Source organism: Cetorhinus maximus, unplaced genomic scaffold, assembly GCF_964194155.1.
Source record: "Cetorhinus maximus unplaced genomic scaffold, sCetMax3.hap1.1 HAP1_SCAFFOLD_130, whole genome shotgun sequence".
Lineage (NCBI taxonomy): Eukaryota > Metazoa > Chordata > Chondrichthyes > Lamniformes > Cetorhinidae > Cetorhinus > Cetorhinus maximus.
Genome location: NW_027596131.1, coordinates 578,609 through 600,024, shown reverse-complemented (window position 1 = coordinate 600,024; position 21,416 = coordinate 578,609). Strand labels below are relative to the sequence as shown.

General features: G+C 42.4%; 1 pseudogene; it reads left to right on the top strand.

Moving 5' to 3' along the window:
• Positions 1-666: 666 nt before the first annotated feature.
• On the top strand, positions 667-6,800 carry LOC144672867 (putative G-protein coupled receptor 139; annotated as a pseudogene).
• Positions 6,801-21,416: the final 14,616 nt, after the last annotated feature.

Below are 21,416 nucleotides of genomic sequence, written 5' to 3'. Positions count from 1 at the left end.
TGTTTGAAGGTCCATATTAATTTGAAGGTCCATATTGTGAGAAGATTGTATCTGATCGAAGGTCCATATTGTTTTGAAGGTCCATATTGTGAGAAGATTGTATCTGTTCGAATGTCCATATTGTTTTGAAGGTCCATATTGTGAGAGGATTGTATCTGTTTGAAGGTCCATATTATTTTGAAGGTCTTCATCAACTGGAGTGTCTCGATTGGTTTGACGTGGTGCAGTCATTTCAGGCATCCTTGTGTTTTTGTATCAATGTGCGCACTTGGAAGATTTCAGATACTTGATTATTCGACTTCAGCAACAAATATCCACAAATTGCCAACTTTAATAATTTAATCACTTAACTGAATGTCCAGATTTAAAGAGAGCAGCTACAACCACCAGTGCAGTGGAACAGGGCTGATAAACTCACGATTATATTTTGATTTTAATAACAGAATCTCCGAGATAAACATGTTCTATTCCTACCTGGAATTAACTCGGTGCTCTAATATGTTTGCTTCCAGCTATTCAGTAAACTAAGTAGAAGGGTGTTGCAATCTCACTATCTCCAAGGAGACATTCCAGAAGGTATAAATAAGGGCTTTGTGAATGTGTCACTTCAGAGTTTAGTGCAGAGGTTGCCTGCAGCAGTCAGGGACAGATCACTGCTAAGTGAAAATGCTTGGAGCATTTGACGTTTTCGATAAAACATTCTATGTGAGCCTCGCTATCGTCGGTGTCCCAGGTAAGTGACTAGGACATTTGCAGTCGTGTTAATCTGTGTGGGAGCTGCTCTCTGGTTTCAATCAGTGACAGATCACGTTACCTGCTGATCGAGTGGTCACCTTTATCTACATAGCCGGTCAATGGCCACATTACCTTAAGTGAAATGTCTGGTATTATCTCTGCAGTTTGAGTCAATTTCCTGAACTGTCAGTAAACCTCTGTTTACAATCCACAGGCTTTCAGAATAAAGACGTTCTTGCATTCAGTGGAATATCACCTCACGTTTAATCAGACCTCAGTGAGGGTAAACTCTATGAAGGAAGGGATTCGAGGGAGTCTGGGTTTTTATTGATTCATGGGATCTGAGCATCGCTGGCAGGGCCATCATATATCACCCTTCCACATTGACCCTGAGAAGGTGGTGGTGAGCTGCCTTCTTGAACCGCTTCAGTCCCTGTGGTGTAGGTACACCCACAGCGCGGTTGGGGAGGGAGTTCCAGGATTTTGACCCAGCGAATGTGAAGGAATGGCTGATATATTTCCAAGTCGGGATGGTGAGTGACTTGGGAGGGAACTTTCAGTTGGTGGTGTTCCCATGTGTCTGCTGCCCTTGTCCTTCTAGATGGTAGTGGTCGTGGGTTTGGAAGGTGCTGTCTGAGGAGGCTTGGTGAGCTCCTGCAGCGCATCATGTAGCTGGTACACACACCGCTACTACTGTGTGTCGGTGGTGGAGGGAGTGGACGTTTGTGGATGGGGTGCCGTTCAAGCTGGGCTGCTTTGCCCTGGACGCTGTCGAGCTTCTTGAGTGTTGAGGGAGCTGCACTCATCCAGGCAAGTGGGGAGTATTCCATCACACTCCTGACTGGTGTCTTGTAGATGGTGGACAGGCTTTGGGGAGTCAGGAGTTGAGTTACTCTCTGCAGGATTCCTAGCCTCTGACCTGCTCATGTAGCCACAGTATTTATATAGCTGGTCCAGTTCAGTTTCTGGTCAATGGTAACCCCCCAGGATGTTGATAGTGGGGGATTCAGTGATGTTAATGCCATTGAACATCAAGGGGCAATGATTAGAATGTTATTTACGCGTTTCTCAGACAGATGGAGAGATTCTGCAGTCGAAACACATTAATGGATTCTAACAGGAGTTAGTTCCAGTTCTCTGCACTGTAGTGGATCCCCAGGTTCACTTGTTAAAGAGCGTACAGAAGATTGTGCCGACAAAGGGTAGTCAAGGAGCCTTTGACAGTGTGGAGGCTGGACTGAGCACTGTAACAGTTTTAGCAGAGCTGAATTAGGGGAAGGCATTGAAATCGCCTGTTGATGCAAGTGAGGTGGGTGTCGGTGCAGTTTTATGACAGGGATATGAGATGGGGAACAATGGGCCAGTTAGTTACTATTCTTGGAGACTGAACCCTCGCCAGCAAATGTTCCCAACTGTGGGAATAAAGACATTGATTTCGATGTTGGCTCTACAACATTTTGAAATCTACATATCTCACAACTCTGCAGAGACTATTATTGATACCGACGAATAATCCTCTAACCCTCTTTATTAATATTTCATCCCAAAAATCTGAGACGATTGGACTGGAGTTTTGTGTTACAGCCGCATCATTTGGAAATTATTTTTGAAGCAGGAAGAGATAAAATCGTAGCGGCTGCTTTGTTAAATACATTATACAGCCCCGGCCATGTATTTACCCTCACTCAACTTGTCTAAATTGCCTTGCATCCTCTTAAAATCCCCCTCACCGCTCATGTTCCCACCTAGTTTGGTGATATCAGCAAACTTGGAATGATCACATTTGGCTCCCTCAAGCAATTAATTAATACATATTGTGAGTAGCTGGGGCCCAAATATTGATCCCTGCGGTACCCCACGGATCACTGTCTGCCACTCAGAAAAAGACCCAATTATTCCTACTCTCTATTCCCTGTCTGCTAGCAAATTCTCAATCCATGTCAATATGTTACCCCCATCCCATGTGCTTGAACTTTGCACATTATCCTCTTATGTGGGTCTTTCTCAAAAGCTGTGTGAAAATCCAAATACACCACATCCACTGGTTATGCCTTATCAATTCTGCTATTTATCCCCTCAAAAACTCCGGTAGGTTTGTCAAACATCATTTCCCTTTCATAAACCCATGTTGACTGTGACTTGACTGAGGTGTACAAAATGATGAGGGGAATAGATAGAGCGGACAGGATAACATTGTTTCCCTTGGTGGTGAATTCTGGAACCAGGGGACATAGATTCAAGATTAGTGGCAGAAGGTGTAGGGGGGACATGAGGAAGAACTTCTTTTACGCAGAGGGTAGTGAGTATCTGGAATTCACTGCCCAAGTTGTTGGTAGAGGCAGAAACTCTAAACTATTTTAAAAAGTACCTGGATCTTCACCTTAAGTGCTGTAAGCTGCAGGGCTATGGGCCGGGTGCAGGAATGTGTGGATTAGAAAGGGCACCTGGGTCTCCTCGGGCTGGCAGGAACAAGATGGGCCGAATGGACTCCTCCTGTGCTGTACCTTTTCTATGGTTCTATGGTTCTAAGAGAGAGAGAGAGATTGGGCAAGAGGGAAAGAGAAAGAAGGAGACAGGACAAGAGAGAAAAAGAGAGAGAGAGACCAGGAGTGAGAGAAGGAAACCCTCTTTAAGTACCGTGGGATGTAGATTATCAGGCCCTGGAGGTTCATTGGTCTTCACTCCCATTCATTTCTCCAGCAATATTGCTTTAGTAATACTAATTCCCTTCAATTCCTCCTTCTCGCTAGACCCTTGGTTATCCAGTATTTTTGGGAAGATACTTGTACCTTCCTGGGGAAGTTGTTTAATTGCTCTGCCATTTTCTAGTTCTCTGTTATAAATCCTCCTGTTCCAGACTGCAAGGGACCTGCATTTGTCTTCACCAATTTTTTCTCTTCTTACATACTTATTGAAGCTTTTTACAGTCCTCTTTTATGTTCCTTGCATGTTTACCCTCATACTCTATTTTTCCTCTCTTAAGCAACCTCTTGGTCCTCCTTTTCTGTATTTTAAACTGGTACCAATCCTCAGGCATGCTACTTTTTTCTAACAACTTTATATGGCTCCTCTTTGGATCTAATACTACCCTTAATATATTTTGTATGCCCTGGTTTGGCCACTTTTCCTGCTGTGTTTTTTTTGTGCCAGGGAGAAATGTGTCGCTTTGCAATGCTCCTTAAATATTATCCATTGCCCATCATGACTTTAAAGATGTTCCCCAATCTACCTTAGGCATCCCACGCCTCATACCTTCCTAGTTTCCTCTGTTCAGATTTAGGAACCCAGTTTCGAATTGGTCCACTTCACTTCCAATCCCGATGAAGAATTCGACCAAGTTATGGTCACTGTTCCCTAAAGGACCCGCAGAATAATGATTGACCAACCGCTTCTCTTTGTACAATACCAAACCGGGCAACACCTGCTCCCCAGTTGTTTCCTGGGCATACTGGTGTAAAGAAAACATCTCGTACACACTCCAGGGATTCATTTGCACGCAGTATTATTGTTAATTTGTTTTGCCCAGTCTATATGTAAATTAAATTCACCCACGGTTACTGTAGCAACCTTGTTACATGCGTCTCTATTTGCCTCCTGCCCTTCCCCTACTGTTCGGAGGCCTATCGACTACTCCCACTGGTCTTTTCCGCCCTTTGTTTCTGCTTAGCACCATCCGGAAAGATTCTAGCTCTGGGTTTTCAGAGCCAATATCCTCATTCACCATCACACTGAAATCACCCATAACAAGCCAGCCCATGCCAACTCCTTTTCCGGTTTTCCCTGCCATTCCTAAAGAGGCAGTACTATTGGATATTCAGTTCCCAGCCTTGGTCACCCTGCAGCCATGTCTCCGTAATCACAATCACATCGGACCCCTTTACAACTGTTTGCACTGTTAATTCATTGACCTTATCATGAATGTTCCCCCCATTCCGATACAGGGCCTTTAGACTTGTCTTTTTGCACACCTTTTTTTTTACTTTGTCCCTCTTTGCCCTTGTTTCCTCCCCTTGAGCTTTGGCTTTTATTACTTTTTTGTCTTTCAGTTCTGCCTTTGTTTCCCTCTCTTGTGTCTGCGCCCACCCTCAGCCTCTCATCCCCCTGCCTCTCTAGTTTAAACCCTCCCCCCACAGTCATAGCGAATATACCTGCGAGGATATTGGTCCCGGTCCTGCGGGGGTGCAGCTGTTCCCAAGTCCCAACTTCCCCAGAATCGGTCACCACGCCTCAGGAATCAAACATCCTGCACCATCTCTCCAGCCACACATTCATCCAGTGTGTTCTCCTATTCCTGATCTCGCTAGCACGTGGCACTGGGAGTAATCCTGAGATTGCTAACATTGGGGTCCTGCGTTCTTATTTAATTCCTAGCTCCACTTAGTCTGCTTGCAGGGCTGAATCCCTTTTTTTAACCTATGTCATTGGCAGTGATGTGTGCCATGACCTCTAGCTGTTCACTGTCTCCCTTCTGAATGTCCTGCAGACACTCAGTGACATCCTGGACCCTAGCACCAGGGAGGCGATACACCAGCCCGCTGTTAAGTCACCAACTGCAAAAAGGTCTATTTGTTCCACTTAAGACAGAATCCCCTATCAGTATTATTCTCCCAATCTTTCATCTCCCCGCCCTGTTCAGCTGAGCCGTGATTGGTGTCAGGGACTTGGCTTTTGGTGCATTCCCGTGAGAAACCATCTCCCTCAGCTGATTCCTAAATGGAAAATCGGTTTCGGAGGGGGATGGAGCAAGGGGACTTGCTGCAGTGCCTGCCTAGTAATTTTGCTCTGCCTGGCAGACACCCATTCCCTTTCAGGTGAGAGGCAGTTTTTTTGGACAGCCTCTGGTCCTCGGCTCAATGGTGGAACTTGTCCCAGAGTGGGGTATATATCGGAAGTGTGCACATGTGGATATCAGAGCTTCTCAATGTCCCAGGACAGAGGGGGAATGTGTTCTGATCCTGGACTATCCACAGCCAGGTAGTGTCCAATACCAGACGAGAATGTTGTCCATTGTGTTCTGATCCTGTGGGGAGTGTCTGAACCAGTGATGGAGGTGGTGCAGTCCGAGGGGTTTGACCTGATGCTAAACTCATGTCCTTGCTCTCTGGGCCAGACAGGGAAACGTGTTTTCAGCAATATTCTGCATTTGTTCCCCTTCTTTAACTTACAGCTAATTTACTGGCAATTGTTATACTGTCCCGGGGAAAGTGTGGCCTCTCCACCTGCACCACTCGATACCTGATGGCTATGGCAACAGCAGACCTACTGGTCGTTATAACGGAGGTCATTCTCTGTCAGATCAAATATCATTATTTCCCAGTGTCTTTCCTGGACATCACCCCTGTATGTAGTTTTAACGCTCTCCTGAGAACTGCTGCAAAAAGCTGTTCTGTCTGGCTCACCATCACTTTCTCCTTTGATCGATTTGTGGCAATTTGTTGCCAGACGCTGAGAGCTAAATATTGCACCTGGAAAACTGCGGCTGTGGTTCTAGGAATAACTGACATTCTGTCATGTTTAATAAACACCCCCTTCTACTTTACACAGGAACCTGGAGTGATAATTGACAATGTCCCCTGGGCTGTTTTACAAAGCCCAGCTATTTTACTGACATTGGATGGGTGGGATTTAAATGGTTTCATACGATTTTCAACCCCTCCCTCCCATTCTTTTGAATTCTGTTGTTCAACGCTCTGACCGTCAGCCACATTTTAGTGGCCAGTAAAGTCCGTAAGAGACTCAGGGGTCAGAGCGAGAGAGAGAGCCAGAGTGACCCAGAGATAGAGAGCAGAAGGAAGTCTATCAGATTACTCTTCACCATCTCCGGCAGCTTCATACTTCTGTGGTTAGTCAATGTTATAGAATTTTTATATTCCAACATTACAGAAGCAGCTTACAACAACGTTCAATACATCGTAAGACAAGTCGGGTTTATGCTGGTGAGTTTCAGTTGTTGCACAAACACATTTATTTACGGGGTGACTCAGTCCAACTTCAGGGAGCAGGTCAAGAACGCGGTGAAATATCCGCTTATATCAATGATTCAATTCATGAAGAAAAAACAATAACTCAGAACAGCCCAGAGGCATCTCCCACGTTTTCCTGTCCATGAATGGAATATTTATACACAAACTCCCAATAGTCACACGACAAAGAGCAGCGCACCATCGGGCAAGATGTGACGGCTGGAGGAGCGGATGTAAATGGAGCAGAAGGAGAGTCAGAGTCCTCCCTGCGGGACATGAAGGATAACCTACAATGTCGTAATTTACGGGGAAATCGTCACGGAATTAGCCTTATTCTCCCGTGGCCCGCCCCTCGGATACCGAGCACCTCATCTCCATTTTGCATTTTTTGCTAATTGCTTCAAATCAGTTCCCCATTATCCCCGATCGGTTTCTCGCTGCTCTACTTCTGTAGACACTCCCTGATCATTTTTAACACATTTATCCAATCTGCACTGAGCCTTCGTTTCTCCAAGGAAAACATTCCTAAACTCTTCAATCGATCTTCCTCACTGAAGATGGGAATTTTTGGACCCATTCTCATGAATCTTTTTCCTCATTCTCTTCACCTGCTCCTAAAGTGTTGACCCCCAGAAATGGAGGCAGTTCTCCATCTGAGCTAAACCAATGTCTGATACGAGGTCAGCGTAACTTTGTAGCTCTTGGACTTGTCATGAAGATATATTCACGTATATCATGTCATGGATAATTATTTTAAATTGGGCTTGTAGTATGGTCTGCGTCTGTGGTTGTGAGTGTGTGGGTGCTTTAATTGGATTAAAGCCAACAAGTCTGGGTGCTTTGATGTACAGGAGTTTTGTGATGTAAACATTAAGGAAAAGTGTACATTTGCATTTTGTTGAGTGAACTATTCACAGATTGGGGGTGAAATATTGCACCTAGCTTGGAGCCACCAAGCAAGGTGTTTGTGTTACTAATAAAATTGGGACAATGGAAGGGGTTTTAGTGTTAGGATAGGTGGATTTCAATTGAACGGGCGATACGATGAAACTTTGCTTTCAAAGGGAGAGGCAGAGTATCTCAGAGAGGAGTTTGTCTGTTCAGGGCTGAGGCAATGTCATTATCTAAGCAGCTCTAAGCCTACAAATGCCTGCAAAGGAACCACATTGAAAGGAGCCTCTTTTAGAATTCGTAAGGGAAATTTTTAAAAACTCGTGGCCGGCAATCAGGAACCTGGATTGGAAGAGTTAAGAGTTGAACTGGAAACAGACAAACTGGTTTTCGCAAAATTATACTTGCAACGGAAGAGACGGGCGAGATATATTCCAGGCTAAGAGAAAGAGAAAGATAAGGAAGAAAAGCAGAACGAAAGAGTCAGGAGGGAGAAAGGGAAAGATAGAAATTAAAAGAGAGTAACAGAGAGGGGGTGAAGAAAAAAACAAAAAGAGTCAGGAACGGAGGTGTGTAAGAGAATTCCATTTTCAACAGCCTGATCTAAGAGACTCTCCCTCTATCTACTGAATGTGCCACTAGGGAGGGACAGTCCCCCCCAAACACAGACACAAGGGCGGTGCTGCTTAAATTTGTCAAAACGTGAGGGGAGGGGCGTCGAATAATTATTCATTTCACGTTGGAAAATCAGAAAACAAAGGGAGCAGCCAGAGGTAAGCTGGACGGGGCGAGGGCAAAGCGACTTAACAGGCAAAGCCCATGAGGTTTAAATCCTGCTCTCTGAGGAAACCTCTACAGATGATGAGACAGCTGGAAAGCCTGTTCTCTGTACTTGCAGTTCGGAGCCAGTCGGAGAGTTGATTTTCCAGCCAGCTTTTCTCGGTAGAAGCATTGAAATTTATTTCCATGCGTGGATGCGTTGCATCAAGCTCTGGAGAGGAGTACTCTCCCTTAGAGGCTCTATGTGCTACAAACTGAATCGTTTACACAGATCATGTGGAAGTGGACCTTTCAGACCGCCTGGGAGAGTTTCAAGAAAGTAACTTTTCTTTCTTTTTGTGTTTTCCAAGTGTTTGAGGTTTTGTGTTGTGTAAATACTCAGTCCCCATCCACCACCTTCAACATTCACTCCCTCCACCACCGATGCACAGTGGCAACAGTGTGTGTACCATCTACAAGATGCACCACAGGAACTCACCAAGGCTCCTTCGACAGCACCTTCCAAACCCACGACCACTACCATCTAGAAGGACAAGGGCAGCAGACACATGGGGAACATCACCACCTGGAAGTTCCCCTCCAAGCCACTCACTGTCCTGACTTTGAATTATATTTCTGGTCTTCCTCCAGCCCTACTCTTGGGCATAGAGGATTCACTGTCCGTTGAATGTTTGAAAGAAATAGGAGAACACTCGGGGTTGGCCGTATTGAGGGGTTTAATAAAAAATACCGAGTATTACACCCAGCAGATACAAAGGAATGAAGGTTGGAAGGGGGGGGAAAGGGAGCAGGGGCATCACAAAATCCTTCACCGATCTCCCCGAAATGACCCAGCTTCAAACTGTGCACACAAGCACAGTAAGATCCCACACTCAGCCGGTCACCGAAACCTCTAACGTTGGGGTTTCTAACTGTCTGAGGTGGAAGGCCACAGGAGTGGCGGGGGGGGAGGGGGGTGGTGGTGGGGGTGGGGGGTTGTGCAAAGGAACATTTAAGGCCAGTTCTATTAAAATTCAAAGGGAGAGAGGGGCTGTGGCAATGGAGGGGAAAATAGAGTGAGAGACCTTCACCCTCAACCGATCCACTTTGGCAGGGAAAACGCAACAGGCAGGATGATTTTTTTCCACGGCGAGAAGCTGGGAAAGTTTTGCATTCGGAGGGGACAGGGTATCCTTGTACCTGAATCACAGAAAGTTAACATCCAGGTAAAACAAACCAGCAGCGAGAAACATTTATTGCAAAGCAATTGGGGGTAGAGGAGTAATTCATTCTGACTGCAATTTCAGAGCAGCGGTGGGAGCAAATGTGAAAAACTGTGTACAGTCTCAGTCTCAGAGATATCTCCCTGAGAGAGAGAGAGAGGGGACTGAGCGACACCAGTCAGTGTACAGATATCTCCCTGAGAGAGAGAGAGGGGACTGAGAGACACCAGTCAGTGTAAAGATAACTACCTGAGAGAGAGAGGGGACTGAGAGACACCAGTCAGTGTACATATATCTCCCTGAGAGAGAGAGGGGACTGAGAGACACCAGTCAGTGTACAGATATCTCCCTGAGAGAGAGAGGGACTAAGAGACACACGTTGTGTACAAATATCTCCCTGAGAGAGAGAGGGGACTGAGAGACACCACTCAGTGTACAGATATCTCCTCTGAGAGAGAGGGGACTGAGAGACACCAATCAGTGTACAGATATATCCCTGAGATGGAGAGGGGACTTAGAGACACCAGTCAATGTACAGATATCTCCAATCAACCACAATCGCTAATATCAATCTCCCCAATCTATTTGAATAATTTATTATTATTAATATTGCGAATATTATTATTTTCATCTTCCTACATCTGGCAGGTATTGCTTCAAATTACACCTGAACTCATTCCTTACGTGGGGCATTTAAACATTTCATGACTTTGTCACATATTTTCATCCAATTTCTTCCAATGTTAGTTGTGCTGAAGAATGCAATTCGCGTTGTTTAAAATGTCTCTGATCCGCCCTTCGTTGAACCGCACGTATCCCAAGTGTAAATACGGTTTTCAGCAAGAACCAATTGCTGTCAATTATTTAAATGCTGAAGGAACATTTGTAAACTGACAAAATCGCTTTAGTTACAGAGACAGGCTCTGGTAAATAAGGGTGGTTGGACGGGGAGGGATAGCACAGAAGATGACCAGAGCGAAAGACATTGAACGCATCTGTTCATCAGGACATGAGCCATAGACACAAGGTTAGTTTATTTTGTTATCTTAGCTTGCAGCCCTATTCAATTCAATTGTATCTCGTAAATTTATTGTCTTCAAATGCTCAACTCTCCATATAGCCTTTCATCCCAGAAGCTTCAACATGTTTGATTAGAACATTTCTGATTGTACTGAACGACCGAGCAATCTGCTACTTTTTGTGGCATATAAGCTGCAAGATTCAAAACGCTTTGAGTCATTTGTTCACATTTAACTTATAAATTACTGACACTTGTCCCGATTCGCCAGAGCTTAGACATTCCACCCAACATGCATAGATAAGCGAGCAGATGCATATCACAGCAAATGAAATATAACAAATCGAGCTCAGGAATGATGTTTGAGACAGGCCTGCGGAAGAGGATAAAAGGAAAATTTGTCTTTATAATAAATATGACAAAAGAAAATCAGAGAAAGAGAGTGAGAGATTTGCATTTCGTCATTCTCTCCCTTATTGACTCTGTACTTACTGCAGGCTTTTTGCTTTAAATTTAATATTGTTCTGTTTCATTTGTTGAACCAGGCTGTATTATTACTGCCTATTTTGTTTTTATTTTAGGGAATATTTTCCTCCTGATCACATTGAAACTTCTAAAATATTTATTGTGTTGTTTGACAATTTTCAATTCCAGTTCATTTACTCAAGTGACATTCCCACTGACAGAATATTAGTTCCCCCAACCCCCAATCAATTATTTTTGAGCTTTTCTTACTTTTATTGTTTTTCCGAATCCTTGTCAGAACAAGCTATTAATTTCTGACAGGTTAAGTTACCAATTCCAGCTAAAGTGATAATTCATTCCTCCTGTGGATTTTATACAATATCTAGACCAGTCAGCACAATTTTGGTGAATATCCTATTATTGTGATGGTTTCTGGAGTGGAATTGTTAATGTTATTTAACCTGGCTCTAACACAGCATTTACTCAGGAATGTGTTCTCGATTTGGAATTCTGATTAGTAGGTCAGCAGCAATTGCATACAAATTATTCAAATGTTTCAGATAAATTTGGAAGATGGCAAAAACAGCTTCAGTTACCGGGACAGACTGTTAGAAATCAGGGATAAAGACCAAGAAGATTCAAATAGCAACGCACAACGCAGGGATAGAAACATCAGAAATAGAAGGAGCAGTTTGACATTCGGTTCGCTGATGTTGCAAAGCCCAACATTGTGGTAATGCTGGTAGATCATCAACACTACCTTCCTGCAGTATCTTCATATGACTTATTATCCAAAATCGACCAAAATGAGCCCCAAATATGCATAGCGGCTGAACATCGACAACTCTTTGCGGTGGATGATTCCAAAGTTCACAAAACTTGTGTGAAGTCATTCTTCCTAAAATTACCACTAGGTTACTAGTCTTAATCTCAGTGGATGTGTCTCAATTTTGATTTCCCAGCTAGCAAGTATAGGTAAACTTTGAATATATACACTTCAAATTGAATTGGAAGAATTGAGTTCTGGAATTCTGCTGAGCCATGGAAGGGAAGCTGAACTGCAGCATAATCCAAAATTAACTTCCCTCAGGGTTAAAACAATATTGTGCAAGACTCAACGCCACTTTGACACATGCATGAAAGTTCGTTTTAAAATTGTGGAAGCAGCAGCTGAGGCTGGCTCACGCAGCGTGCGGGGTTTTGGGGGCGGGGGTTGGGCAGGGTTGTGGGGATGAAGGGGCGGAGCACGGTGGCATAGCGGTAACGTCAGAAGCCTAGTAATCTAGATGACCACGGCTCAAGTTGCACCGCGGCAGCTGGTGAAATTTAAATTCAATTGATAAACAGGAATTGGGGAGCTAGTCTCAGCCACGGTGACATTGAAACGGTTTTCGTAAAAATCCATCTGGTCCACTAATGCCCTTAAGTAAAGTAAACCTGCCATCCTTACGTGGCCTGGCCTGCACGTGACTTCAGGTCTTCTACAAAATGTTTCACCCTCAATTACCCACTGAAAACGATTTGCATGCCACTCGGTTCAAAGGCAATTAGGGTTGGGCAATAAATGCCGACCTTGCCAGTGACATCGATCAAAGAATTACATAACACAATAAGTTGTATTCTGGCACTAAAAAAAAATGATACAGGAGCCGTCTTAATTTGGAACGTTGGCACATATATGTGAGAGGGGCAGAGATAGAGGAGCAACTAAAAAGGAAACACCCCGATCAATATGAATGAGACAGAAAGAGAGGGATATCTGGTCTGCGGGGTTTTGACTCCTCCACAAGGGAGAATGAGGAAAATGACTGTAAATGTGTATTGTCATGTTGATTTCTAAACGTTAGGGGAAATAAGTATCTGTTGATTCTCAGCTCATGAATTGAGATACACTGTATGCCAGTTAATGAGCCTGAATTAATCACAGAATCATGCAGCGCATAAGAGGCCCTTCGATAATTTAATCGAGTCCGCAACCAACATGTGAGAAACACTGACATACAAACCTAATCCCATTTACCAGCACTTGGTCATAGCCTTGAATGTTGTCACGTGCCAAGTGGTCATTCAGGTGTTTAGATTGGATGTGTGGCAACCGGCCTTCGCCACCCTCCCAGGCCGTCCATTCCAGTCTGTCTCCACCCCCCGGGCAAAAACTTAATTCCTCATATCCCCCCTGAACTTCCTGCCCCTCACGTTGAACTTGTGTCACCTCGTGACTGGCCCTTCTAATTCTCCACCTGTCCATGCAAATCATAATATTGTACACCTCGATCAGGTCGCCTCTCAGCCTTCTCTGCTCCAAAGAAAACAAAGCGAATCTTTACAACCTCCCTTCATAACTTAAATGTTTCATCCTAGGCAACACCCTGGTGATCTCTTCTGCGACCACTCCAGTGAAATCACATTCCTTTGCATAATGCTGGATCCTTTTTGATATTAGCTTCCCTATGGTCTGCTTTAGTGTTTCTTGTTATGTAAGACGAAAGTTAATTCTCATAGTTCCACTTTCCCTTCCTAACTTCTAATCCTTACTTTAATTCTAAATGCTACCAGTTCCTCTTTGTTGTGTTCTTCTTTCTGTTCATTGCACTGTGAATACCTTTCACTTTACTTTCAATTTTGTTGAAAGGTGCCTTTTGACATGGTGCTTTATTGTGATCAGCTTCTTCTTAATTTTCAGCTTAATATGTATTATTCTGAAGCCCATTGTTCACGTTATAAAAAAATATTCGTAGTTATTTTATCCCTTTGCATTTCATTATTTTTTTTTTAACATTCCTTCCTGAGATGTTTTCCCGTACTCTGAATACCAACTGTGTACTAGTTATTAATTTTATATTAGCCTTACTTACATCTTTTTCAATGCATCCTCCATGACATTTGGGTTACGCAGACCATCACATGCAAGAGGAGTGGCGAGATTCTTGATTTGTCTGAGAATATTTCCTCTCTGGCAAACATTGAGGATACCAAGCTGTGATTGAGGAGGACAAACAATATTGGAGGGTTGCTGAAAGTTAATTTAATTGGGTGCTGGGACCAACTTATAAACAAACATGCAATACTTCCACTTGCCAAAAAGACATTCAGGGGCAACTAGGAGTCAAGAAAATCATGGCATTAAAATAAAATAAAGGTGTAAGTAAATGCATAAGCACAGATCCAGCTTCATGGGAACGATACAAAGAGCAAAAAATGGTAACGGGTCAGAAAGGAAGGATCACAAAAGGACAATATTTAAAGCAACTTGGACAGAATACCAGAATAACCATTAAAGCTTTGATAATGGTATGTAAATATAGAGGAGTTAAGGGAGAACTTTTGGAATTGGTGATTTTAAATTCATAGCGTGACGACGTGATCACAGGAGTTTGGATAGCTTCCTGCAGCATTATTGGCGCTTGGTGAGACCACACGTGGAGTATTGTGTGCACTTTTGTTCTCCCTACCTAGGGAATTATGCATTTCCACATAGGGAGTGCAACGAATGTTAAGCAGAATGGTTCCTGGGATGGCAGGATTGCCGCATGAAGAGAAATAGGGCTGCTTAAGCCTGTATTTGCTGTAGTTTAGGTGAATGGGAGAGGGTCTCATTGAATAAACAGCATTCTGACAGGGATGGACATAAATAATGCAGTGATGATGTTTCCTTTAGCGGTGGCTCGTAATAATGTGGCCACAATCTGAGGTAACGGGTTATGCACTTGGGGCTGAAATGAGGAAAAACGTTTTCACTCTGTTTCAGGTAGACATATGGCAATCCATTCTACAGCTGGCTGTGTTGGCCAGGTCACTGAATATATTTAAGACAGAAATAGGTAGATTTATGGACGTTCAAGTTGTTGAGAAACCAGGGGAGAGCAATAGAGCGCAGATTTTCGATAAAACATCACCATAATGAGATTCAATTGTGGAGCAGTTTATAACGGCTAAATGACCTACACCTGCTCTGATGTTCCATGTTTCTAAGAATGGAATAGCCAGAAGCGATGTGAGGCAAGTTGCATCTGATAATGACGCCATTGCCTATGAAAATAACGGGATGACAGATATTTTGAATAAATTTGAATTATTCTATAAGACCTGCTGAATTTTTCCAGGTATTTTTTATTCTTATTTCTGTTGTGGATTTCCAGCATCAACAGATCTTTTTTTTTACTATTCTGAATAATTGCATTCCTGTCGTATTTGAGTTGAACGGAGAGGTCACCAGGCCAGGCATCCTGCGGAAATTAATAGTAAATCAGAAACAAAAGGCTCCAGAAAGTTTACGTCAGCAGGAGAATAGTATTGAAGAAATTAATGATACAAAACACTTACAAATTTTCAGGACCAGATTGTTTTATTTCAGGATACTAAAGTATGTAGTCAAGCGCTACAGGTCTCTTTAACTAGAAACTTATACAATTCTGTACACTTGGCTACCACTCCTTAAGTTTAGAAAATCTTGCATTTCGATCAGCCGTTTAATAAATTGATCAGCAGGGAACAGGGAATTTTAGTTCAGCTGGACGAAGCTTTCTGGTTGGGAAGTTACGACAGGTCACTATGATAAAAAGCGCATGTGAACACATTGAAATGTTTCAGCTGATCAGAGAAAGCCATCATTGTTTTTAAAGGGCAAGTTCTGCCTGAAGAATTGCATTTAATGTTTTGAAATTATTACTCAAGTGTTTTACAGAGGAACGTCTATGATTTCTATGTGTATCAACATCCAGGGGACATCTGATAAAGTCCTGCATAAGAGAGTGCCAATTAAGTCTCATATTAATGTAATTGAAGACAATTTTACTTTGGCTAAGGATCAGTGGAAAGAAGCCAGAGGACAAAGGCAATGGATAACGATAACGATTGGCAGGCTGTGACTTCCGGTGTCACACAAGGATCTCAACTATTCACTTTGGTGACTAATATCTTAAATTAAGTTTAGAAGGCCACGAATATAAAATTGCCAATGACATAAATATAGGCATCAGTATCAAGCAGGTGCAGAGACAGACTGTGAAGAATAAAGGGACAAAAACATAGGCGATGACCAGAGTGAACACATTTAATCATCGGTGCCTAAGGTGAAGGAACGGTTCAATTTGTCATCTCAGCTTGCAGCCCCTTTCAATTCAACTTCATCTAATATTAAATATTTCTTCAAACGCTGACAATCTCCATATAGCCTTTCATCCCAATTACATTAAAGTTTGATCAAATAATGCCCTGATTACACTTAACGACCGAGAAATCTGTTGCTTTGTGTGGCAGAAAAGTCCAAACATTCACAACGCTTTGAGTGAAAAAAAAATCTTCACATCTTACTCATAATAGTCTGACCCTTGTTCCGTATCTCTACCCTAAAAACATGTATACGTAAGCGAGTACATGTAAATCACATTAAGATGAAATATATCAAACCGTGCTGAGGAATGGAAGTGGGTGAAATGATGAGTCTGTTCTGCGCCAGAGGTTCAAAACAAAATGAAACTTTCCTCGACTAAAATGACAGAAAGATAATCTTGATGGGGATGGAATTGCTGAAGTCTTCACGTTAAACGTGTTCAGTCTGTTTGGTGGAATTGTGTGATGTTATATGTTGCAAAATAAAACTTGTGCGAGAGGGTCGGCCGGAGAAACAGAAAGAGAGAGATAGAGAGCGAGAGAGGCCTGCTTTTCCTCACCCTCGTAAGTATTGTCATAATACTTACTGTAGGCATTAGGCTTTAAATTTAGTTTTGTTCTGTTCGATTTATTCATCCAGTGAATGTTAGTATTGGCTATATTGTTTTTATTATATTTCCCCCGATTAATTCTCCTACTGATCAATTTTTAAAATATTTTCAGCTCTCTTCGTCAATATTCTATTCCTGTTTATTTACCCAAATTGCATTCCCATTGCAGAATATAAGTTTTTTTCACCCAATAATTTTAAAATGATTTTCTTGCTTGTATTTCTTTTTTTCCAAAACCTTGTCAGAACAAGCGATTAATTTCTGACAGATGATGATCCCATTTACACCTAAAACCTTTACCCATTTATCCTGTGGCTTATATTCGAAATCCGAATTCTACAGCGATATTTTGCTGGATCTCCTATTAGCTGAGTAAGGGTTGTGTCCTTTAACTTACCTAATATAGCCACTTGGGTACCTTTCCCAACCTCTCCCTGCAAGAGTAATTGTTGTAGTTGAAATCCAACATGATAATTATCATTTGAATTTAATTTATTCCATAACTTTGTCAAATTGTTTGCTTTCAAGCCCCTGCAACTATGCTATGGTTTCTAAAACAAACATATTCATGTTATTTACCCTGACTATGATGCATCCTTCCCCGAGGCGTTAATTCTCGATATCGATTTATGAGCAGCAGATCAGAAGAATTTGCTAATAGTTTATCTAAATGTTTCACATAAAATATGATGATTACAAATCCAGCATCAGTTACAGGGACAGACTATCAGAAATTAAAAAAAAACAGAAACAGAGATGATTTAAAGAGCAAAGCACATAGCAGGCATTCAAATATCAGCCATATAAGCAACTGCATGCCATTCGGCCCTCAAAGTTGCAGTGCCAATTGAAATGACAATGCTGATTTTAATTTTTACTCATTCACGGATTATGGGCTACATTGGTTGATGCAGCATTTATTGCCTATCCCTAGTTGCCCTTGAGAAGGTGGTGGTGAGCTGCCCACTTGACAGGCTGCAGCCCATGTGGTATAGGTAAACACACAATGCAGTTAGGAAGGGAATACCAGGATTTTGGCCCAGCGACATTGAAAGAATTGCGATATAATTCCAAGTCAGGATGGTGAGTGCCTTAGAGGGGAACGTCCAGATGGTGTTATTCCCATCAATCTGCTGCTCTTGTCCTTATAGGTACTAGTGGTCGTGGGTTTCGAAGGTGCTGTCTAAGGGGCCTTAGTGAATTCCTGAATTGCATCTTGTAGATGGTGCACAATGCTGCTACAGTGCGGCGGTGGTGGAGGGATTAAATGTTTGTGGATGTGTTGCCAATCTAGCGAAATGCTTGTCCTGGACGGTGTTCAGCTTCTTCAGTGTTGTTGGAACTTCACTCATCCAGGCAAGTAAGGACTATTCTATCAAACTCCTGACTTATGCCTTGTAGATGGTGGACAGGCTTTGGGGAGTCTATATCGCGCTACTCATGCCAAGATTCCTAGAGTCTGACCAGGTCTTGTAGAGACAGTATTTGAATGGATAGTTCAGTACAGTTTCTGGTCAATGGTAACCACTGGATTTTGATAGTGGGTCATTTAGTAATGAAAATGCCATTTCAAATCAAGGGGCGATGGTTGGAATTTCACTTGTTAGTGATGGTCATTGCCTGACACTTGTGTGGCGCGAAATTTGATTTCAGCTTGTCAGCACAAGCCTGGATGCACTGAACGTGGACCGCTTCAGCATCTGACGAGCCGCCAATGGTGCTGAACATTGTGCAATCATAAGCGAACATCCCCACTTCTGATCTTATGATGGAAGGAGTGTCATTGAAGAAGCAGCTGAGGATGCTTGGGCCTAGTACACTAACCTCAGGAACTATTGTAGTGATGTCCTGGTGTTGAGATGAAAGACATCCAACAACCATAGGCATCGTCGTTTGAGCTCGGTATGACCCCAGCCGGTGGAGAGCTCTGCCCGTGATTCCCACTGACTACAGTTTAGCTGGCGCTCATTGATTCCACATGCGGCCAAAGGCTACTTTGATGTAAAGGACAGTCACTCTCACCACACCTCGGGAGGTCAACTCTGTTCTCCATGTTGCATTTACGTTTAAAATCATTAACAGACGCTACACAAAGTAAAGGAACTATTACTAAGTCAACAGGAAACTCAATGGAAACAGCTCTCTAATCACAAAAGCGCCCGTCAACAATTATTATTTTGTTTCCTGCCACTTAGTAAATTTTATATCCAGCTTTTTACATTCTTATAGAACTCAATTTCGGAGCAGCTTATAACGGCTAAATGAACTACTCCTGCTCTGATGTTCCCTGTTTCTAAGATTGGAATAGCCAGAAGCGATGTGAGGCAAGTTGCATCTGATAATGACGCCATTGTCAATGAAATTAAGGAGATGACAGATATTTTGAACAATTCTGAACAATTATATAAGACCTGCTGAATTTTTCCAGGTAGTTTAATTATTATTTTTGTTGTGGATTTCCAGAATAAACAGTTTTTTGCTTCTATTCTGAATAATTGCATCCCTGTAGTATTGGAATTGAAGGGAGAGGTCATCATTCCAGGCATCCAAGGAAATTAATTTCATCAGAAAGAATAGGCTCAACAATGTTCACGTCAGCAGGAGAAATGTATTGGAGAAATTATTGACACAAAACACTTACAAATTTTCAGGACAGATTGTTTTATTGCAGGATATTAAGGGATTTAGTCAAGCGCTACAAATGTCCTTAACTATAAACTTATACAATTCTATACACGTGGCTACCACTCCTTAAGTTTAGAAATTCTTCCATTTCATTCCGCCGTTTAAGAAATATATCAGGAAACCAGGGAATTCGAGTTCAGCTGGAGTATGCTTTGTTGTAGGGGAATTACGACAGGTCACTATGATATAAAGCGCGTGTAAACATCTTGAAATGTTTCAGCTGATCAGAGAAATCCAACATTGTTTTTAAAGGGCAAGTTCTGCCTGAAGAATTGCATTTAATGTTTTTAAGTGTTTACTCAAGTGTTTTGCAGAGGAATGTCTATGATTTTTATGTGTATCAACATCGAGGGGACATCTGATAAAGTCCTCCATAAGAGACTGTCAGCTAAGTTTAATACTGATGGAATTGAAGGCAATATTACTTTGGCTAAGGATCAGTGGAAAGAAGCCAGAGGGCAGAGGGAATGGACAACGATAACAATTGGCAGGCTGTGACTCCAGGTGTCCCACAATGATCTCAAATATCCACTGTAGTCACTAATAACTTAGATGAAGTTTAGAAGACCACGAATATATAATTGCCAATGACATAAATATAGGCATCGGTTAAATGGAAGCTTGTCATTTCAGCGAGGCTTTGACAGTTGAAGTGAATGGACAAAATTGTAAAAAAATGGATTGTGATGCAGGCAATTGTGAGTTCTAACGGTAAGAATTGAAGAAATAGGAGCTACAGTAGATCATATGATTCACCGAGCTTGCACCACTGATGTAAAAGCAAAATACTGTGGTTGCTTGAACCCTGAAACAAAAACAGAAAATACTGGGAAAGCTATGCAGGTCTTAGAGCTTCTGTGGAGAGATGAAAACGGAGTTAACACTTCGAGTCCTTATGACAATTCTGCAGAGCTGAAGAGATGTAAAAATGTAATGAAGTGTCTGATGTTCAAGTGGGGTAGAGCAGGTGAAACTAGATAGAAGGCCAGTGCTACGTTGAGGCAAAGGAAAGGTTGCCAGAGATATCATGGACAAAATGATAAAGGTGTGCTAATGATGGTGATACTGGCTAAAAGGAGATGCAGATGGTGGCTTTCAGATCAGAAAGAATAACGTGCTAATGGTAGGACAAGGGTAGGCACTCTGGAAAGAACAACATGAACAAATGATAGATGGTATTTGTAGAGGTGGGTTGGGGGATGGGACTGTTTTGGGAAAAAGCATGAAAACATGATCTAAGGTGGGGGTAAAGCAATGAATAAAATTAAACCAACAGACACAAAAATACGTGGATAAAAACAAAACAATTAAAACTAAAAAAGGAATCGAAACTTTAGCTCTGTTTTTCATTCTCTCCATGGATGCTTTTCTTCCTATTGAGTTTTTCCAGCATTTTCTGTTTTTATTTTGGGCTTGCACCGCTATTCAGTACAATCATCGTTCATCTGTAGTCTCAAGTTCAATTTCACACGAGCTCCCGTGATTCTCTGAAAAAGCAAAAACTGTCTATCTCAGCCCATTGCCTACACAGGACGATGGAACAGACAAAGCCCACTGGTGTCGGGAATCCACAAGATCCACAAAGTTTGAATGCGGAAATTTGAACTCGTCTCAAGCTAAAATGATTGATCCGTAGACCTGTGAATGTGCACATATGATCTATTTTCGCAGGCATGGAGACGGGACTCTCAGTGTCTACTCATGTTAACCCCTATTAAAACCGTGCATTTGTCAATTAGATCACGCCTTATTCTTCGACCCTGCAGGGAGGCCCAATTGAATCAGCTTTTCATCACTGGATAACCCTTTCATCCCAGACACCAACAGCGTGAACCTTTACTGTACCACTTTCAAGGAAATTATGCTTCTCCTTATATGTGACCAAATTTACACTCGCTGCTCCAGTTCAGGTCTCATCAAAGCCCTACATAAATGTTTATATATTGTCTACATT